This window comes from Prionailurus viverrinus, chromosome X (assembly GCF_022837055.1).
Source record: "Prionailurus viverrinus isolate Anna chromosome X, UM_Priviv_1.0, whole genome shotgun sequence".
Lineage (NCBI taxonomy): Eukaryota > Metazoa > Chordata > Mammalia > Carnivora > Felidae > Prionailurus > Prionailurus viverrinus.
The window spans coordinates 81,405,034-81,428,159 of NC_062579.1; the positions used below are offsets into that span (position 1 = coordinate 81,405,034).

Sequence of the window (23,126 nt, forward strand, 5' to 3'; positions counted from 1 at the left end):
TATTTAAAACTGAGAATGCTGGTTCAGAGAATTGACGTAATCTAACATGCCTAAGGCCACACAATTTAGTAAAAGTTGGAGCTAAAGTTGAAATCCAGGACTATTCTACCCCAAAGCCCTAGCACTTAACCACTGCAACATACTGCTCAGTATTGCTAAAGATGAAATTATGTATTAATGAAAACTTCAGATGATGCAATACTAATTCCTGTAGCTCTTTGGGCTGTAACTCTACCTCTGATTGTAGGGAAATGACATGTTTTTCACACTCTAGAGCAACGCTGTTGTATAGAACTGTTTGTGATGATGGAAAAGTTCTGTATCTATGCTATTCTAGTTTGGTAGTGTTAACTTTAAAAGTGGCAGTGATTTTAACAGCAAATATAGGTTTGTTAAGGAATAGCAGAGAATCACAATTCAGGACATGCAAGCTACCGCAAAACCATAGGCAAGTCTGGAGAACAAAAGAGAGGAAGGCTCTTTTTGTAGAGGAAAAGGGGGGAGTTGGTAGGAGCTGTTCTAAGCAAAAAGTCCATTGGGGTAACCTGGGAGTTTGAAGTGTAGTGGCTTTTTACTGGTTGAATTGTGAGTCTCTCATTGGCTGGTCTGGTTCCACCCAAGGAGAAAATCGTTTTTCCTCCTACTGGGATAGTAACGTATAGGTTTCTTTCTGATGGGAATACAAGATAGGTCTCTTCCTGTTGGGGGTCTGTGATTGACACACCTCCCCTTCTAGCCTCTTGATTACATTTTATTGATGTTTCCCTTTTTTAGTTTTCACAATCGCCACTATTCACATTGAACACTTGAAATGTGTCTAGGAACTAAAATTTAAACTTTATTTAATTTTAATTATTTTAAATTTAAACAGCTTCATGTGGCTAGTGGTTATCATTTTGGACAGTGCAGAGAGAGCTAATTTCCCCCCAGGTGCTCCTTTCTAATTAGAAAGGTGATAAGTATCACAAAATATTTTACTCAGTGCAAATATTCTTTTCATAGCATAACTGGAAATGAAAATATTCTATAGTGAAGCAAACCTGAGGATACCTTACACAGGGTGAATGTGAATCAATTAACCATATAATAGTCTCAGGGATATATTCTGGGTTAACCAGAATGAAACTCCTCCATCCCTACCACTTACTGGATAAAGTTTGAACAACCGGCATGAAGGTACTTCGCAATTCATTTTTCATTGTTTAAAGATGTAATTCGTTCATGTGGCTTATTGCAAACATAATTGACAGTTGCCTGATTTAAGAGGAGACGTTTTAATCTGTGGCTCTAATATTAAAAAAAAAATTTTAATGTTTATTTTTAAGAGATAAAGAGAGAGTGTGAGTGGGGCAGGGACAGAGAGAGAGGGAGACACAGAATCCGAAGCAGGCTCCAGGCTCTGAGCTGACAGCACAGAGCCTGATATGGGGCTCGAACCCACAGACTAGCAAAGTCATGACCTAGGCTGAAGTAGGACGTTTAACTGACTGAGCCACCCAGGTACCCCTAATATTTTTTAAACACGTTTTGATCTTACAGATAAATGTCTTTGGTGTTGCATGTCACTGGCCTATATAACCCTTCCCCATTTAAAATCTATCCCTTCAGGGGTGCCTGGGTGGCTTGGTCGGTTAAGCGTCTGAAGTCAGCTCAGGTCATGATCTCACGGTCCGTAAGTTTGAGCCCTGCGTTGGGCTCTGTGCTGACAGCTCAGAGCCTGGAGCCTGTTTCAGATTCTGTGTCTCCCTCTCTCTCTGCCCCTCCCCTGTTCCTGCTCTGTCTCTCTCTGTCTCAAAAATAAATAAACATTAAAAAAAATTAAAATCTATCCCTTCATAAAACTGGCTGTTATAATAAAACATTTTATTTATTTGTTCCTTGGGTTTTAGCTTCCACTTTCTTCTTTCTGAGTTATTTGCCTTCTAAGTGGTTTCTTTTAACTTTTTATTATCAATAATAAAAGACTCACAAGTTGTAAAAATAGTACAAAAAGTCTCCATATATTCTTCCTCCAGTTTACCCCAGACATTTTAATAATCATAATACAATATGAAAAGCAGGAAATTGACACTGGAATGATGTGTGTGCACAGTCTTGTGTTACTTTATCACATGAGTGGATTTGCGTAACCATCACAGCAATCAAGATACAGAAATATTCCATCACTAGAAAGCTACCCTTTTATGGTCACACCTACCACTAACTGCCATTGTCTGTACCCCTGAAAAATATTAATTTGTTCTCTCTCTGTATAATTTTGTCATTTTTTGAATTTTATACAAATGAAATCATAAAATATGTAACTTTTCCAATTTTTTTTTACTTCATAAAAATGACCTTCAGATCCACCCAAGTTGATAGGTATATCTATAGTTTGTTTTTTTTATTGCTGAGAAGTACTCCATGCTTTGGATATACCAAAATTAGGGTTAGGTTGAACCCTTCTACTATTGAGGGACATTTTGGTTTCCAGTTTGGGGCTACTATAAATAAAATTGTTATGAACACTTGAGTATAGGATTTTGTTTGGACCTAAATTTTCATTTCTGTGATATAAATGCCCAGCAGAGCAATTGCTGGGTCATATGGTAAGTATATGTTTAGTTTTTAAAGAAACTGACAGACTTTTTCCAGAGTGGCTATGCCATTTTGCATTCCTATCACCAGCGTGTGAGAGTTCCAGTTTCTCTGCATCCTTGCCAGTACTGGTATTGTCATTGTTTTATTTGAGCCATTCTGATAGGTGCATAGTGCTTGATACCTTATGATTTTATTTGACTGTTTCTAATGGCTAATGATAGTGAACATTTTTTGTGTGTTTGCCATCCCTGTATCTTCTTCCATGAAATGTTTCTTCATGTACTTTGCCCATTTTCTAAATGCATTGTTTGTTTTTTTTAACTGTTGAGTTTTGAGAGTTCTTTATATAGTTTAGATACAATGCTTGGTCATATGTGTAATTTGCAAGTAGCAGTCTGTGGCTTGTCTTTTCATCTTATGAATAGGATTTTTCACAGAGCAAGAACGTAATTGTGGTGAAGTCCAATTCATCGATTTTTTTTCTTTTATGGATTATGCTTTTGTTGTTATGTATAACAATTAAGCCCTGGATCTCAAAGATTTTACCTAGGTTTTTTTCTAAAAGATTTATAGTTACATTTTACATTTGAAGTCCATGATCCATTTTTTTGTAATTTTTGTATATAGTGTGAGGTTTGAGTTGAGATTAAATTTTTTTTAATGTTTATTTTTGAGAGAGAGAGCACGTGCGCACGAGCAAGGGAGGGCAGAGAAAGACGGAGACCAAGGATTTAAAGTGGGCTCTGTGCTGACAGCAGAGAGCCCAATGTGGGGCTTGAGCTCTCAACCACAAGATCATGACTTGAATTGAAGTTGGATACTTAACCGACTGGGCCACCAGGTGCCCTGAGATTAACATTTTAAACTATGGCTATCCAATTGTTTCAGTTTCATTGAATTGCTTTTGTACCATGGTAAAAAAAAAAAAAAAAAAAAAAAGTGAGTATGCTGAATTCGAATAGGCCTATTTCTGGGTTTTCTGTTCTGATTAATGTGTCTGTTTATGTGTCTGTCACTCTGCCGTACTCCAAAGTCTTCATTACTATAGCTCTATAATACATTTAAAAGTCGGGTAGAGTGATTCCTCCTCCTTTATTATTTTTTCAATATCGTTTGTTTCTTTTCCTGTTCCTATACATTTTAGAATAATCTCGCCTATATCTAAAAAATATTTTTGCTAGGATGTTGATAGGAATTATATTTGACCTGTATATCAGTTTTGGGAGAATTGACATCTTTACTATGTTGACCCTTCCAATCCGTGAACGGTGAATATCTCTCCATTTATTTAGATTTTCTTTCATTTCTTTTATCAGCATTGTGTCATTTTTAGCATTGTGTAGTTTTCAGCATACAAGTCCTGTACATAGTTTTTGAGAATTATTACTATTTCATTTATTTGAGTGACTCCTAATGGTATTGTATATTTAATTTTGGTTTCCATGTGTCCATTGCTAGTAATGCAAATGATTTTTGTATGACGAGCTTGTACCCTGCATTGTTGCTGAATTTCCTGACTACGTTCTAGGAGGTTGTTTTTATTTATTTATTTGTTTTGGTAGATTTCTTAGGATTTTCTTTGTAGACTATCTTGTCATCTGCAAATAGGGACAATGATGTTGCTTCCCTTTTACTCTATAGGCGTTTTATTTATTTATTTTTCTTCCCATATTGTTCTGTCTAGGACTTCCAGTATTGTGTTGAATAGCAGTGGTGAGTGCTTGCCTTGTTTCCAATCTTAAGGAAGAAGTGGTTAGTCTTTCAGCATTAAGTATGATGTTAGCCGTAGGGTTTTTGTTTTTGTTTTTGTTTTTTTGGTAGATATTCTTTTTAAAGTTGAGGCGATTCCTTTTCAGTTACTAGTTTTCTGAGGATTTTTATCATGAATGAGTGTTGAATTTTGTTAAACAGCCTCTTCTGTATCAGTTGATATGACCATATTATTTTTCTTATTTAGTCTTAATATGGTGGATTACACGGATTGATTTTCAAATACTGAACCAGCTTTGTATCCCTAGAATAAACCCACATGGTCATATAGTGTATAAATTTGTTTATATAGTGCTGAATTCTATTTGCCAATACTTTGGTAAGGATTTGTGTGTGTGAATTCATGAATGATATTGGCTTGTTATTTAATTTTTTGTGCTGACTTTGTCTGATTTTAGTACCAATGAAATGTTGGCCTTATAAGAGTTGGGAAGCATTCACTCTTCTATTTTCTGGAAGAGATTGTGTAACATCAGTATTAATTCTCCTCTAAGTGGTTGGTGGAATTCTCCAGTGTAACCATTTGGACCCAGAGATTTCTTTTTTTGGAGTTTTAAAAGTGCAGATTCAGGGGCGCCTGGGTGGCGCAGTCAGTTAAGCGTCCGACTTCAGCCAGGTCATGATCTCGTGGTCCCTGAGTTCGAGCCCCGCATCAGGCTCTGGGCTGATGGCTCAGAGCCTGGAGCCTGTTTCGGATTCTGTGTCTCCCTCTCTTTCTGCCCCTCCCCCGTTCATGCTCTGTCTCTCTCTGTCCCCAAAATAAATAAATGTTGAAAAAAAAAAAAGTGCAGATTCAATTTCTGTAATAGTTATAGGGCTACTCAAATGATCTATTTCATATTGGGTGAGTATGTGTTTACACTTTTCAAGACATTGGTCCCGTCTACCTAAATTGTAAATGTATATGTGTGAATTTGTTTGTAGTATTCCCTTATTATCTTTTTGGAGTTTGCAGAGTCTCCAGTGATATCCCCTGTCTCATTCTGATATGAATTTGTGTCTTCTTTCTTTTTTAATTTATCACTCTTGCTAGGAGTTTATTTTATTGATCTTTTCAAAGAATCAGCTCTTTTATTTCATTGATTTTCTGTACAGATTTCTAAATTTTTTTTAACATTTATTTATTTTTGAGAGACAAAGAGAGACAGAGCATGAGCGGGGGAGGGGCAGAGAGAGAGAAGGAGACACAGAATCTGAAGCAGGCTGCAGGCTCAGAGCAAGCTGTCAGCACAGAGCCTGATGCGGGGCTCGAACCCACAAACTGTGAGATCATGACCTGAGCTGAAGTCGGATGCTCAACCGACTGAGCCACCCAGGCGCCCCTGTACTGATTTCTAGTTTTAAATCTTATCAATTTCTGCTCTTATCTGTTATTTCCTTTTACTTCCGTTGGGTTTATTTTGCACTTCTTTTTGAGGTAGGAAATTATATTTTTTAATTTGAGGCTTTTCCTCCTTTCTAAGGCAAACATTTAGTGCTATAAATTTCCCACTCAGCAGTGGTTTTAGCTGCACATGTCACATATTTTTATTGTGGTAAAAAATGTATAATATGAGATCCAACCTCTTAACAAATTTTTAAGTGTACATTACAATATTGTTAACTATAGGTATGATGTTGTATGGAAGATCTTTAGAACTTTTTAATCTTGCATGACTGAAACTCTATACCCATTGAACAGCAACCCCCACCCCCGTTTCCCCCTTCGCACAACCCCTGGAACCAACCCCTGGAAACCACTGTTCTACTTTCTGTTTCTTTGAGTTTGACTACTTTAGGTACCTATGTAAATGGAATGAGGCAGTGTTTGATGATCTTCTGTGACTGGTTTATTTTACTTAGCACATTATCCTCAAGGTTCATCCAAGTTGTAGCATGTGACAGGATTTCTATTTATATAGTAGACTAATATTCTCTTGTATGTATACACCACATTTAAAAAAAATCCATTCATCCATTGAAGGACATTTAGGTTATTTCTACCTATTGGCTATTGTGGATAATGCTTCAATGAACATGGCAGTGCAAATGTCTTTTCAAGATTCTGATCTTAGTTCTTTTGGATAAATACCCAGAAATGGGATTGCTGGATCATATGGTAGTTTCATTTTAAATTTTTTGAGGAACTGCCATAGGGTTTTACATAATGGCCATTCCATTTGTTCATTCCGACCAACAGTGCACAAGGCTTCCAGTTTCTCCACATTTTCACCACTACTAGTTATTTTTTTTATATAATAGTCATCCTAATAAGTATGAGGTGATTTTGCATTGTGGTTTTGATTTGCATTTCCCTGACACTTAGCAATGTGGTTTTCATTTGCATTTTGCTGACAATTAGCAATGTATAGTATCTTTTCATATGCCTGTTAGCTATTTGTATGTCTTCTATGGAAAAATGTCTATCCAAATCCTTTGCTTAATGTTAAATAAAGTTATTTGGGTGTTTTTGTTTTTGCTATTGAGTTGTAGCCGTTCCTTACATATTTTGGATATTAACCACTTATCAGATACATGGTTTGAATATATTTTCTCCTATCCCATAGATTGCCTTTTCATTCTGTTGATTGTTTTTTTTCTGAATAGAAGCTTTTAAGTTTGGTGTAGTCCCACCCGTCTGTTTTTGTGTTGGTTAACTGTGCCTTTTTTTTTTTAGTGTCATATTCAAAAAGTTATTGCCAAGACTAATGTCACGAAGCTTTTGCCCTGCTTTCTTTGAGGCATTTTATAGTTTTAGACCTTATGTTGAAGTCTTTAATTTTGAGTTGATTTTTGTGTATGGTGTAAGATAAGGGCCTGATTTTTCTTTTGCATATGAATGTTGTTTTCCCAACATTGTTTGTTGAAGAGACTATCCTTTCTTCATTGTGTACTCTTGGCATGCTTGTCAAAGAACATTTGGCCATATATGTGTGAGTTTATTTCCGGGCACTATGTTCTATTTCATTGGTCTATGTGTCTATCTTTATGCCGGTACGATACTGTTTTGATTGCTGTAAACTTTAACATATTTTGAAATTAGGAAATGTGTGGCCTGTAGCTTTGTTTTACTTTCTCAAGTGTCTTTTGTCTATTGAGGTCCTTTGTGGTTTCAAATGAATTTTAGCATTATTTTTTCTATTTCTGTAAAAATGCCACCGGGATTTTGATAGGGATCACATTCAATGTGTAGATTGATTTGGATAGTGTGGACATTTGCACAGTATTGTCTTCTAATCCATGAACATGGGATGTCTTGCAATTTATTTGTGCCTTTAAATTCCTTTCAGCAGTGTTTTGTCATTTACAGTGTACATGTCTGTCACCTCCTTGGTTAAATATATTCCTAAGTATTTTATTATTTTTGATGCTATTTTAATGGAAACATTTTCTAAATTTTTTCCAGATAGTTCATTGTTATTATATGGAAATATAACTGATTTTGTGTATGTTCATTTTTTATCCTGAAAAAACTTAATATTTAGAGTGTATGCTAAATTCACTTATTAGTTCTAACAATTTTTGTGGAGTCTTTAGGATTTTTACATGTAAGGTTATGTCATGTACAAACAAAGCTAATTTTATTTCTTCCTTTCTGATTTAAATGTTTATTTATTTATTTATTTATTTGCCTAATTGCTCTGGCCAGGACTTCTAGTACCAGAGTGAGTAAAAGTGGTGACAGTGGGAATCCTTATTTTGTTCCTGATCTTAGGAGAAAAGCTTTCAGTTTTCCACCATTGGTATCATGTTATCTATGGACTTTCTATATATAACCTTTATTATTTTGAGGTAATGGCCTTTTATCCTTAGTTTTTTAAATTTAGAATACTCAACGTTTCACCATGAAAGGGTATTGAATTTTGTCAAATGCTTTTTCTGAATCTGTTGAGATAATCATGTGATCTCCCCCTTCATTCTGTGGATGTGGTGTATCACACTGATTGATTTGCATATGTTGAGTCATCCTTGCATCCCAGGACAAATCCTACTTGGTTGTGGTGTATGATTTTTTTATGTTTTTTTAAATTTTATTTTTGAGAGAGAGAGAGACAAAGTATGAGCAGGGGAGGGGCAGGGAGAGAGGGGGATACAGAATCCGAAGCATGCTCCAGGCTCTGAGTTGTCAACACAGAGCCCAATGCAGGGTTCGAACTCACATACTGTGAGATCATGACCTGAACTGAAGTTAGATGCTTAACCGACTGAGCCACCCAGGCACCCTGGTGTATGATTTTTTTTTAATATGCTGTTGAATTTAGTTTGCTCATATTTTTGAAGTTTTTGCATCTATATTCATTAGGGATGTTGGCCTGCAATTTTCATTTCTTCTAGTGTCTTTTTCTGGTTTTGGCATCAGGGTAGGGCCAGCCTCACAAAATGAGTTTGGAAGTATTCCCTCCTTTTCAGTCTTTCGAAAGAGTTTAAGAAAAATTGGCTTCTGAAATTACTTTTAAAAAGAATAAAGTTAATTAAAAGAATGAACTTAAAGTTAATTCTTTAAAAGAAGTTAATTCTTTTTAAAATGTTTGATAGAATTCACCAGTGATTCCATCTGGACCTAGACTTTTTTGTTGTTGGTGGTGGTGGTGGTGGTGGGAGTTTTTTTTTTTTTTTTGATTACTGATTCAATCTCCTTACTAGTTATACTTCTGTTCAGATTTTCTGTTTCTTCATGATTCACTATTGATAAGTCATATGTATTGAGGAATTTAACCATTTCTTCTAGTTTGTCCATTTTGTTGGCTTATAATTGTTTGTAGTAGTTTCTTATAGACCTTTTAATTTCTGTGCCATTGGTTGTGATATCTCCTTTCATATCTGATTTTATTTATCTGGGTATTCTCTTTTCTTACCTATTGTAGCTAAAGATATGTCAATTTTGTTGGTCTTTTTATTTTATTTATTTCTTTTTAAAAATTTATTCAGGGGCGCCTGGGTGGCGCAGTCGGTTAAGCATCCGACTTCAGCCAGGTCACGATCTCGCGGACCGTGAGTTCGAGCCCCGCGTCAGGCTCTGGGCTGATGGCTCAGAGCCTGGAGCCTGCTTCCGATTCTGTGTCTCCCTCTCTCTCTGCCCCTCCCCCATTCATGCTCTGTCTCTCTCTGTCCCAAAATAAATAAACATTGAAAAAAAAATTTAAAAAAAAATTTATTCATTTATTTTGAGAGACAGCAGCATGAGTGGGGGAGGGGTAGAGAGAGGGAGAAAGAGAATCCCAAGCAGGTTCGGTGATGTCAGCATATGGAGCCTGATGTGGGCCTGGGATCTCACGAACTGTGAGATAATGACCTGAGCCAAAATCAAAAGTCAGATGCTTAACCAACTGAGCCACCCAGGTGCCCCTTGTTGATCGTTTTTAAAAAACCACCTATTAGTAATTAATAAACATCTGGCCAGACTCACCAAAAAATAAAAAAAATAAATAAAATAAGGGAGGGAGGGAGGGAGGGAGGGAGGGAGAGAGAGAGAGAAAGGACTCAAACAAAATCACAAACCAAAGAGGAGAAATAGCAACCAACACCACAGAAACACAAACAATTTTAAGAGAATGTTATGAAAAACTATATGCCAACAATTTAGGCAACCTAGAAAAATGGATGAATTCCTAGAAACATGTAACCTAAAAAAACTGAAGCAGGAAGAAATAGAAAATTTGAACAGATTGATTACCAGCAAGGAGATTGAATCAGGAATCAAAAAACTCCCAACAAACAAAATCTAGGTCCAGACAGCTTCACAGGCAAATTCTACCAAACATTTAAAGAAGAGTTAATACCTATACTTTTCAAACTATTCTAAAAAATGAAAGAGGAAGGAAAACTTCCAAATTCATTCTATGAGGACAGTATCACCCTGATACCAAAACCAGATAAAAATACCACACACACACAAAAAGAGAGAACTACAGGCCAATATCTCTGATGAACATAGATGCAAAAATCCTCAACAAGATACTAGCAAACTGAATCCAACAATACATTAAAAAAATCATTCACCATGATCAAGTGGGATTTATTCCTGGGATGGAAGTCCAGTTCAGTATTCACAAATCAATCAACAGGATACATCACATGAATAAGAGAAAGGATAAAAACCATATGATTATTTCAGTAGATGCAGAAAAAGCATTGCACAAAGTACAATGTATACTCATGTCTAAAAGCCAAAACAAGCTTGAAAAAGCAAAGCAAAGCTGGAAGCATCACAATTCTGGACTTCAAGTTATATTACACAAAGCTGTAGCCATCAAGACAGTATGGAATTGGCACAAAATAGACACATAGATCAATGGAACAGAATTAAAAAAAACAGAAATAAACCCACAATTATATGATCAATTAATCTTTGACAAAGCAGGAAAGAATATCCAATGGGAAAAAGATAGTTTCTTCAATAAATGGTATTGGGAAAACTGGTCTGCTAACATGCAAAAGAATGAAAATAGATCACTTTCTTACAACATACACAAAAATAAACTCAAAATGGATTGAAGACCTAAATTTGAGACCTGAAACCATAAAAGTCATAGAAGAGAGCACAGGCAGTAATGTCTCTGATATCAGCCATAATAACATTTTTCTACATATGTCTCCTGAGGCAAGGGAAATAAAAGTAAAAATAAATTTTGGGGACTACATCAGAATAAAATGCTTCTGCACAGCAAAAGAAACAATAAACAAAACTAGAAGGCAACCTACTGAATATTTACGAATGACACATCCAATAAAGGGTTAGTATACAAAAAAATTAAGAACTTATACAACTCAACACTTCCCAAATAATCCAATTTAAAAAGGAGAAGACATGAACAGATATTTCTCCAAATAAGATCTACAGATGGCCAACAGACACATGAAAAATGTTCAGCATTGCTTGTCATCAGGGAAATGCAGATCAAAACCATGATGAGGGGTGTCTGGGTGGCTCAATCGGTTAAGTGTCTGACTTCAGCTCAGGTCATGATCTCACAGCCTGGGGATTCTAGCCCCGCGTTGGACTCTGTGCTGACAGCTCAGAGCCTGACTCCTGATTCAGATTCTCTCTCTCTCTCTCTCTCTCTCTCTCTCTCTCTGCCCTTCATCTGCTCACACTCTGTCTCTCTCTCAAAAATAAATGAAGATTAAAAGTTTAAAAAAGAAAACATAATGAGATATCACCTCAAACCTGTCAGAATGGTTAAAATCAAAAACACAAGAAACAACAAGTGTTAGGATGCAAAGAAAGGGGAACCCTTGTGCACTGTTGGTGGGAATGCAAACTGGTGCAGCCACTCTGGAAAAGAGCATGCAGTTTCCTCAAAAAGTTAAAAATAGAACTACCCTATGATCCAGTAGTAAACTACTGTGTATTTACCCAAAAAATACAAAAACACTAATTCAAAGAGATATACACACCCTTATGTGTCTAGCAACATTATTTATAATAGCCAAGATATCGAAGCAGCCCAAGCGTCCATCAGTAGATGAATGGATAAAGAAGTGATGCACACACACACACACACACACACACACACACACACCACACACACACACTGGAATATTCAGCCATAAAAAAGAATGAAATCTTGCCATTTGCAGCATCATGGATGGAGCTACAGAGTATAATGTAAAATAAGTCAAAAAGACAAATACTATATGATTTCATTCATATGTGGAATTTAAGAAACAAAGCAAAGGAGCAATGGGAGAAAAAAAAGAGAGAGAGAGACAAACCAAAAAATAGACTCTTAACTCTAGAGAACACACTGATGGTTACCAGAGAGGAAGTGGGTGGGTGGATAGGTGAAATAGGTAATGGGAATCAAAGAGGGCACTTGTGATGACTACTGGATGATGTATGGAATTGTTGTACAATTGAAGCTAATAAACTAATATAACACTATGTGTTAACTATACTGGAATTAAAATAAAAACTTAATAAAAATTTTTTTCTTGGGTGATTTAATTAAATGTATTATCTCACTGTTGGTTTCTGTTGATGGTCTTTTCTCACTCAACTTGAGATGTTCCTGACTTTTTGTATGATGAGTGATTTTCGTTGTATACTGGACATTTCAAGTATTATGCTATGAGACTCTGGATCTTATTTAAATCTCCTGTTTTAGCAGGTCTCTTCTGAGACTGCTCTGATGAGGGAATGGGGGCATGACTTCATTATTGCCAGATGGGAGTGGGAGTCAAGGTTTCCCACTTACCATTCATTGATACTGGGGTAGGAATAGGGGCATCTCATTATTACTGGGCAGGGGTAAAATTTCAGGCTCTCCCTAGGCTTCTGCTGACAGAACCCTGGCTTGGAGAGAGAAGAACATCTTGCTATTGCTTATGGGCTCTTTTACTGTCATGTTCTGGGGGCTTTGTTACTGGCTAGCAGGGATGAAAGTTCCAGATACCCACTAAGCCTTTTCTGAAACTACCTCAGAGAGAGGGGGAGGAGGGTGTGTGACTCTTTACTGCCAGATGAAGGTGGAAGTCTAGGCTCTGCACTTGGTCTTTGCTGATGGGTGTGGAGTAGGGCCACGGTTTTTCCTGTGGCATTTGGCTAAAGTAAAGAAGTTATTGTCTAAAAGATTTCTGTCTTGCTAGGCTACCACTTTCTGTTCCTTTGGCTAGAGCTTTTCTGGGGTCTATTTTTGTCTGCAGCCATTGGTATTTCGGGGTTGCTGGCTTCTCCATCACTGGGTCCAGGATGTATTACTCAAAAACAAAACCCAGAGAACTTACTTAGGTCTTGAGGTCCCTAGCCAGACTGTCTTCTCTCTACCTTTCAGAGTTATATAATATACAAAATATTATATGATATAAATATATGTATATATATATAATAATGTCCACTGTTTTTGTATATTATGTATACACATATATAAAATGTCCAGTGTTTTTTTCAGCCATATTTATTGGAAAAAGTAAAAAAAAGTATGTTTATTCTATCTTTTCTTGGAATCAGAAGATGTATAAGTGGTTACTTAAAGAAACCATGAATACTGTTAGTGATAGCCTTTTTCCCTGTAAAAATCTAGTTAAGAATGGATAAAATTTCTCTGACTCCTACCCCCATGGTATACCACTTTTTAATTTTAGCTATTTTTACACTGTGGTAAAGAGCACATGAGAAAAATATTACTATCTTGAATAATTTTAAGTGTATAGTTTAGAAGTATTAAATATACTCACATTATCATGAAATAGACCTCTAGAACTTTTTCATGTTGAAAATCTGAAACTCTATACCTACTAAACAGCAACTTCCTTTTTTTTCTAGTCCCTAGAAATCACCATTCTACTTTCTGTTTCTATAAATGTGACCAGTTTAGATATCTTATATAAAGTGGAATGATACAGTATCATTGTATCATTTGTCCTTCTTTGACTGGCCTTGAGTGTAATGTCCTCAACATTCATCCATTTTGTAGCATATGTCATATTTCCTTCCTTTTTAAGGCAGAATAACATTTTAGTGTGTGTGTGTGTGTGTGTGTGTGTGTGTGTGCGTGTGTGTGTTTATTCCTTCATCCTCTGATGGACATTTGGATTGCTTCTACCTTTTGGCTACTGGGAATAATGCCGCTATGGAAATGGGTGTTCAAATGTCTCTTCGAGACCCTGATTTCAATTCTTTTAAATATATATTCAGAAATGGAATTTCTGGATCATAAGGCAGTTCTATTTTTAATTTTTTGAGGAACCTCCAATATTGCTTTCCAATGTGGTTGCACCATTTTACAATCCTTCCAACAATGTACAAGGCTTCCAGTTTCTCTATATGCTTGATAACACTTGTTATTTTCTGTAGCCATCCTAATGGGTATGAGGTGATAGCTCATTGAAGTTTGCTTTACACTTCTCTGATGATTAGCGATGTTGAACATTTTTGATATGCTTGTTGGTCATTTATGTATCATCTGTCTATTCAAGTCCTTTGTCCATTTAAAAAAATAAGATCATTTGATTTTTGTCTTTGAATTGTAAGAGTTCATTATATGTTCTAGATATGAATCCCTTAACGGATGTATTATTTGCAAATATTTTCTCTCATTCCATAGGTTGCCTTTTCAACGTGATGTACTTTTAATGCACAAAAGTTTTGAAGTTTGCTGCAGTCCCGTTTGTCTATTTTTGCTTTTCTTACTTGTCCTTTTGGTGTCATATCCAAGAAATCATTGCCATGTCCAATGTCATGAACCTTTTCCTCTATGGTTTCTTCTAGGCATTTTATACTTTTAGATCTTGTGTTTAGGTTTTTAATTCATTTTAAATTAATTTCTGTATATGGTGTACGATAAGGGTCCAACTTCATTCTTTTGCATGTGGATGCCCAGTTTTCCCAATACCATTTGTTGAAGAGACTGTCTTTTTCTCATTGAGTTGTCACCCTTGTCCAAGACCATTCGACCATATATATACACAACGGTTTATTTCCCAGCTCTCTAGTGTATTCTGTTAGTCTATTTGTTTGTCTTGATGCCAGTATCATACTGTTTTGATTACTGTAGCTTTGAAATATATTTTGAAAGTGTGAGTCTTCCAACTTTGTTTTCTTAAAAAATTGTTTTGGCTATTTAGACTTCCTTGAGATTCCTTATGAATTTATCTAGTTCTGAAAAAAAATCCATTGGGACTTTGAGGGATTGTGTTGACTCCGTAAATTGTTTTGGGTAGTATGGATATCTTAACAACATTAAGTCTTTCCATCCATGAATGCAGGTGTCTTTCCATTTATTTGTGCCATCTTTAATTTCTTTCAGTAATGTTTTGTAGTTTCCCATTGGCACACTTCTGTTTACTAAATAAAAGTAGGCTATCAAATAAAATACTTTGATAAACCCTGCTTTTCCAGTAATTTCAGAGTGCAGAACTATGGATGGGGTGCCATCCATTGTTCCCACAAATTATTTGCTGCTTGGCAGAATTGCTGCCTATACCGGGAGCTCTGCTTATTCAGACATGGAAGACTTAGTTAGTGTGTACCTGTGGTGCAATAGAAAGGGGGACAGGATCTGCATCCCATCTTTGTCTTTATTCACTATCATTATATTTCCCTTTAAACTAGTCCTGTTTAGTGACTCTAAACTGGAGGCCCTGGCACAATTGCTTAAGGGTGGCAATAGAGAAAGCTACAACCAGGCTTTGGATGGAGAGAGACTTCAAAGCAAACCCAACCCTGAGCCCTGCCTCCTCCATGAAGCCTTGTTTAATTATGCTATCGCATGCTTATCTCCTTTCTCTGACGTCCCAATAACACTTGTGTCTATTACACAACCAGCCTTCATCTCATCTTACTAAGACCTCAGTTACCTAACTCTTTCTGGAGAAAAGGCATTTTTAGTAACCTGTTTTCAAAAATGGCTCATGATTTCCTCTGTTTGAGCACCATAAGCTTTTAACATTCTGTCTTGAATAGAATTCTCCAAAAAGAGAAAAAGAACTACCTAGAGACAATTTAGTCCTCTGATTTCTTATACAGCATTTATAGGCATAATTTAATTAATTAAGGATCATTGTTATGACTATCAATTATTGCTTGCTATAATACAGTGGTATTCTAAGGCCTATTGAAATGTGATTTAATGTTTGTTCCCCACACTTAATGGTCCCAGGCCATTTAGTCTGTGTGTGTGTGTGTGTTTGTGTGTGTGTGTGTGTTAATCCATATTAGTTTTTTATTATATTCTGTCTGTTTTCTTGTCAGTTGGCCCTTCTTGTTGCTGTCAATCTACTTTTGTAAAATTAGGTTTTATTCCCTAGCTCAGAAGGCTCAAGAAAAATTTCTTAACTGGGACTTGATGCCTGAAGGGAGTGCTTTTCAAGGCTCTTGAAAGTTTCCAGATTTACCTTCTGTAGTCTATTTTGTTTGTTTATTGGTAGGTTTGTTCTAGTTTGGAGAACTTAACTGTGGGACTAAGAACAAAATCTCTAGGAACAGGAACCACTGGGGTCCTTGAAACCAAAATCACCCTAATATTTCCTTCTGTCAAGCCTCTCTCACTCACACTGCATGACTCTCCAGACATTTCCTGCCCCATCAGCTGGAAAGAATAGTTGGTGACAGGAAGCATTTTGAGGCAACTCTGGCCTATATCACTTCCTGTCATCAGAGAAACAAACTTCAAAAGGTGACACTTAAGAAAAGGCACTTTCTATGTGGGGCTCTGTGACAAGGAGTACTCCAAGTTCTGACAAAGAAATCAGAGTGGGGAATATTTATTTTTATTTTTTAAATGTTTATTTATTTTTGAGAGACAGGGAGAAAGCGTGAGCAGGGGAGGAACAGAGAGAGAGGGAGACACAGAATCCAAAGCAGACTCCAGGCTTTGAGCTGTCAGCACAGAGTCCCACACGGGGCTTGAACTTGTGAGCTGTGAGATCATGACCTGAGCAGAAGTCAGATGTTCAACCGACTGAGCCACCCAGGCACCCCTAGAGTAGGGAGTGTTTTTTAAGTTTTGCTACCATAGTCTCAGTAGATGGAAGAAAGTAGAAATGGGAACCGCCTTTAGGGACAGTTATTGTGAAGTTCATGATGGAGAGGGGGAGCTATGGCATGGGTGTTGTAGAAGCAGTTCAAAGTTCTAGAAGTGTGAACTGAATATAATGGATATTACATAGCTAGAAATACACCAAAAAGTCATAGTTGGGAAAAACAAGGCAGACAGTTATTCACTGTACTTCCTTGTACACATCTATTTTCAGTATTCATTATTGTGGAATTGTTTCAACTTTTCAGAGATGTTAGAATGTGAGTGCACTTGCTGATCCTAATTCTCTGGTGAAATGTAAGACAGGTGAGACTGAGGTTACAAGCTTTGAAATTTAAGTAAATTTTCTATTAGCCACAACCAGGCACAAGTTCTAATGAAACACTTAGCTTTGGGATATTGACACTTATTTAAAGTGTACAAAGCACTTTGACAGTTATTCTCTCATTTGATCCTCACCATAGCCCTGGGGGGGGGGGTGGGAAGGTATTATCTACATTTTATGGATAAGGAAAGGGAATCTTAGTTTAAAAGAATAGCCCAAGGTGACTTGCATAGTAAAAGGCAGAGCAGAAATAGAACCTAGCTCTTCTAATTCATAGGCCAGTGTTTTCTTAAGTCTACAATGCTTTCTTTCACTAAGATTTGGGGGGAAGTTCAATATATATTTCTCTTATGAAGACAAGCTAATGCTATTGTAGAAAAGAATAATTAATAAATTTTTGAATTTCTAATCAAAGTGGTCCTGAAAAGTAGATGGCATTTTGGAATGTTGTAAGTTGAAAAACCCAGTAAGTTAGCCTTACATCTAAATAATATCTGAAGCCCCAAACTGCTTTCACTGGGATTCAATGTGTGTGTGTTCAGAGATGTGCGACAAATTTAGAACTCTATCTCGACTCCTGATAACAGAAGAATATTTTGTTATTAGCATAATATTGATCTAATCGCCAATAATCTATACCAGAAATAAATCCAGTATGGAGACTTAACTTTTTCTTTTTGCTTGAATTGAAGTATTCTTTACACACAGTTAAGTGCACAAATCTTAAGTGTACAGCTCAGTTAAATGTTATATATGTGCACCCTCCACCCAGATTAAGATCAAGAGCATTTCTTCCTTCCACCCCACCCCCAAGTTTCCCTCTTGCCTCCCAGCCAACACCACCTCCCAAAGGTAACAACTATTCTTTTTTTTTAAACATCTTTAACTTTTTTAAATGTTTATTTATTTTTGAGAGAGACAGACAGAGTGTGAGCAGGGGAGGGGCAGAGAGAGAGGGAGACCCAGAATCCAAAGCAGCCTCCAGGCTCTTAAGCTGTCAGCACAGAGCCTGATGTGGGGCTCAAATTCACGAATGCCAGATCATGACCTGAGCCGAAGTTGGATGCTAATCGACTGAGCCACCCAGGTGCCCTTGTAACAACTATTCTGACCACTATTATCATAGATTAGTTTTGCCTGATTTCAGACTTTATATAAACAGAATAATATTCTAGGTATTATTTTGTGTCTGGCTTCCTTTGCTTTAACATGTCCATGTGATTCATCTATGTTTTATACATAATATTAGTTCTTTTTTGTTGCTATGTACCATTCCCATGTATGATCCACCACAATTTATCCATTTCCCACGTCTTAGTCTATTCAGGCTGCTGTAACAACATTTCGTACACCAGATGGCTTAAACAACAAACATTTATTTCTCACAGTTCTGGAGGCTAGAAGTCCAAGTTCATGGCACTAGCAGGTTTGATATCTGGTGAGGTCTCTTTTTCTGGCTTGCAGATGGCCACCTTGTTGTGTCCTCACATGATGGAAAAAGATCATCTTTCTGGTGTCTCTTCTTACTAGGGGACTAATCCCACTCATTGGGATTCTATCCTCATGATCTAATTACCATAAAGGGACACCTCCAAATACCATCACATTGGGGATTAGGGCTTCAACATAGGAATTTTGGGAGAACACGAACACTGTGTTGGTAGCGCCGCATTGATGGACATTTGGATTGTTTCTAAGTTTTGGATATTATGAATAAAGCTTCTATGAACATTTTTGGCCATATCTGTTGGTGGACAAAAGCAATCATTTTTCTTGGGTATAAACCTAGGAGTGGAGTCACTAGGGTAGGTGCAATAAAAGACATTTTTAGGGGCGCCTGGGTGGCGCAGTCAGTTAAGCGTCCGACTTCAGCCAGGTCACGATCTCGCGGTCCATGAGTTCGAGCCCCGTGTCAGGCTCTGGGCTGATGGCTCGGAGCCTGGAGCCTGTTTCAGATTCTGTGTCTCCCTCTCTCTCTGCCCCTCCCCCGTTCATGCTCTGTCTCTCTCTGTCCGAAAAATAAATAAACGTTGAAAAAAAAAAGACATTTTTAATTTAGAATAAGGTAATTTAGTATTAATGAAAGAACTGATGGCTGAGCATTTTATAAGGAAACCCACTTCATTAAGAGCCACTTCCAGAGTTAAAAAATGGATCTGTGTTTTGTTTAGCAGATCAAGATTCTCTGCTTGTCCAATATTAGAGAGTACTTTTTGCTGTGGTTGGTGGGTTGGGTCTTTCATGCTCTTGGGTAGATAGGTATTTATTTTCCTGGTATCTGGAACATAGAGTGCACGTCAGGCATGAGGAACCATTTTATTGCAAGCTGTATCTTTTTTAGATGGGGTAAAATTTGTCTTTTTTGGGGCAACATGGCTCAAATAATTATAAAATAATGTTGGAAAATCAAGTTCACTTTACAGAAATTTGCCTTAGGATTAACTTGGAATGCATCTTTTGTTCTGAAAGTGAAGGCACATGTATAATTTTATGTAATCCCAAAACTTAACTCTGGCAGTATAATTTTACATTACGTCAAAGGTAAAGAATTTTTAAACATCATATGTCTGCTGGCAACATTTACTAATGAAGTGTGATGTTGAAAGGGTATGGGGAAAATTCCCGTGGTCTGGGAAGCGAGTGAGGTGATGGTAAACAGAAGAGAAAACTGGGAACGTACTCTAAATGAAGAGTCCTGTTCCTGGAAAGGACTCAAGAGCCTCTCCCATTGTGCTGTACCACTAAGCATGTCACAACACAGAGACCAGACCCACCTTAACCTCTTCCTTGACAAAGATGGTCACTTCAGGTTTTGGTGTGTGTGTGTGTGTGTGTGTGTGTGTGTGTGTGTGTGTGTGTGTTAAGAATTTAATTTGATAATGAATGTTAAAAAAAACATCAACTAGGATTTGCATTACCGGTGATTACTTGTTGCACTGTTTACATTCTGCTAATGTACGAGATACCCAGAGTTCCTCCTGGGAGTATTTGAATGTGTTTAGGGGCTCCATGAAGCCTAGGTTGAGTCCAGAACCCTTACTAAGGCTTCCAAGGCCAACATCTCCTAGGCTTGTTTGCCTCTCCAGCTTCAACCCCTGACAGTTTCCATATGGAATCGCTGTTCTACAGTCTCTCAGTCTTTGGTGTTTTGGTCCAAGCTTCTCCTCTGCCTGGAATATCCTTCTCTTGCCATATTTGCTTACCTCTCATTATTTAAGGCTAAGCCCTGTCATCACCTCTCTTCCCAAAGCCTTCTCTGTACTCTAGGCTGGCTTAGATGATCCTCTGCTGTGCTTCCTTAGCCCCCTGTACAGACACAGACCGTATCATATAAAAATGAATTCTCTTTCTATCTTCCCATTAGACTTGGAATTGCTTAACATGTGTTACTCTCCCCAGGGCCTAGCACAATGCCAGTCATATGGTAGGTACTCTGCAAAGGATTATTAAATTGCATTTGCATAAACATATAAACCAGCATTTAGACTTTTATCACTGTGTTCATTCATTCAACAAACATTTGATAGACCTTGGGGGACAACTTATTGCAAGGCACCAAGATTGGAGCTTTAGGTGATATGGAGATAAACACAGTGTGTCCTAGGATGGGAGTTCATTCCAATGGCAGAGAGCTGACAAGCCTGCGAATAACACTAACCTAGAGAGCAAAGTGCCCAGTGCCATAAAAGAAGTTAAAATAAGGGACTTTAGAAGCTTAGAAGAAGGAAAAAGTATTTCTTGGTGGCAAAATTGAGGAAGAAGGGTTCACAGAGAAAGTAGCATTCGAGGTAGGACTTAAGTGTTTAACTAGGACATGAATGAGCCAGGAGCCTCCAATGTATCATGTGGTTTATTTTTGGCTAAAAAGAGTACATATCTTGAAGGAGTAATGAGCAGTGGGGAACAAATACAAATAAATGTAGGAGGTGGTCATATTGGAGAGAGCCTTAAATGCCAGGCTGATGAGTTTGTATTTGATTCCTATCAGTTGGAGCAATCTTGGAAGCCCATGGAAGTTTCTGAGCAGCTCAGTGACACAACTGAAGAGATCCTTTATGATTAGTCTGGTAATGGCATCTTTTAGTATTTCCTTAGTAAATATTAACTAATTAATTACCAATAATTACTTTTACTAAATAGTGTGGAAAAACTTCAAAGCCTGTAGCTCCTTGACCTTTTTGCATGAGTCCTTTCTCATTGGAAATCTAGATGAGGTAAGAAATCATATGACTAATTAGTTCTGAGAAATGAACACTGAAATTGACAGAGGAAGGAAACACTTGCAAGACAGAAATGGCTCATAAAAATGAATAGACGTATAAAGAGTTGTTTGCTTAGGAACCGTGTCCAAAACATTGCCTTCAGCCATCTGGAAAAATCCGGACACACTATATGAATTATATTGTTAATATTTATTCCTTTGGGGTAGTTTAGATCATTTCCAGTTAAAAATAATTATAGTGTTCTAACCTCAGACTGTCTACTCTTACTCTCTCTTATAAACAGTGGGTACTGCATTGTCAGTTTGTTTTATAGTATGTTATATAACCAGAGCATCTGATTTGTTGCCACCTTAGGCCAGGCCTTTAACACTTGATGCCTGGATTATTACAACAACTTTCTCATTGGTGTCCCATCTCCAATGCCTCGGATCCAGCTTTTATCCTAATAGCAAGCTACTCTCCATCCAGTATAGTGGGAAGTATAGTGGGGAGTATACTGGATCAAGAGTTAGATTAACTTGAATCCTTGTTCTACTTCTCACTAGCTATATGACTCTGAACAAGTTTTATCACTTCTCTGAATCTCAGTTCCTTCAACTCCAAACTGTAAGTAATGATCTCTGCCCTATCTCAAGGGCTGTCTCAAGGATCATGTGAAAGAACTCTGAAAACTGTCAATGGCTTTACTCTACTGGCTGGCTTTCCACCCTGTACAATCCAGTCCCAAGCCACCTCTCTAATCTCATTGCTCACTATTCTCCAGAATTTACCCTGTCTCTGATACATACATATTTAATAGTACTCCTCTGATCTGGAATATTCTCCTATCTTACCTCTGCTCATCCTAATGGAAGCAATAATTTAAGGACCAGTTAAAATCCTATACCCTCTTTGAAATCTTGATGACTCTAATGCTCATTTGATTTCCCCCTTTTCTGAATTTTTATAGCATTCAGTTATTATCAATACTTGCTTATATATTGCCTTTTATTATTAGATCTTTCATTTACTTAAGGCTCATATCTTTAGATATTATGCTTTTCTGATGCCTTAGATTGCTCATTTAACACATAGTGAATATTTATGAGGATATTTCCTCTGTATCCATCACAGAACCAAGTACAGAACTTAAATAAATAATTGTTGGCTCATTTATTTAGAAATTCACATACAGACTCTCTTAAGACAAGTGAATCCATCTTCTCTTCCCAGAGCTTAAAGTACTCCTCCTAACAACCCACCCTATCTCTACCTCCTACAGAACCATAAATAGGTTGTTAAGATAGGTCTGCCCATTAGAACTTGCTGTGATGATGGAGCTATCCTATAGCTGTGCTGTCCAGTATGGTAGCCAGTAGCCACATGTGGCTGTTGAGTGCTTGAAATGTGGCTAGTGCAACTGAGTAACTTAAATTTTAGTTGTATTTAATTTGAATACATTTAAATGTAAACAGCTGCATGTAGCTAGTGGCTACTGTATGGACAATATAGGTTAGACCACTGGCTTTCAAGCTTTTTTGATCCAACAATACAATGGGAAATACATTTTATATTTCAACCTAATTTATATACACACGTTTTGTGAAATGATATTAATCCTTGTTATGTATGATATATTGTAATATTTTCTGTTCTATTTAATTTCATTTTTTAAAGCATATTTATTTATTTTGAGAGAATGAGCAGGGGAGGGGCAGAGAGAGAGGGAGAGAGAGAGAGAGAAAGAGAGAGAATCCCAAGCAGGCAACTTGCTGACAGCACAGAGCCCGA

General features: G+C 37.1%; 1 protein-coding gene across 2 annotated transcripts in view; it reads left to right on the plus strand.

The window, feature by feature from the left end:
• ATG4A (autophagy related 4A cysteine peptidase) overlaps window positions 1-23,126 on the plus strand; it is a 57,727-nt gene that overhangs the window by 4,128 nt on the left and 30,473 nt on the right. Inside the window, exon 1 of one of the 2 annotated variants that reach the window (XM_047844502.1) lies at window positions 21,118-21,200. The exons of the other annotated variant lie outside the window; for it this stretch is intronic. The gene's annotated coding sequence lies outside the window, so the exon portion shown is untranslated. Of the gene's footprint in view, window positions 1-21,117; window positions 21,201-23,126 lie in introns of those variants that run through there. 2 annotated transcript variants of the gene reach the window in all.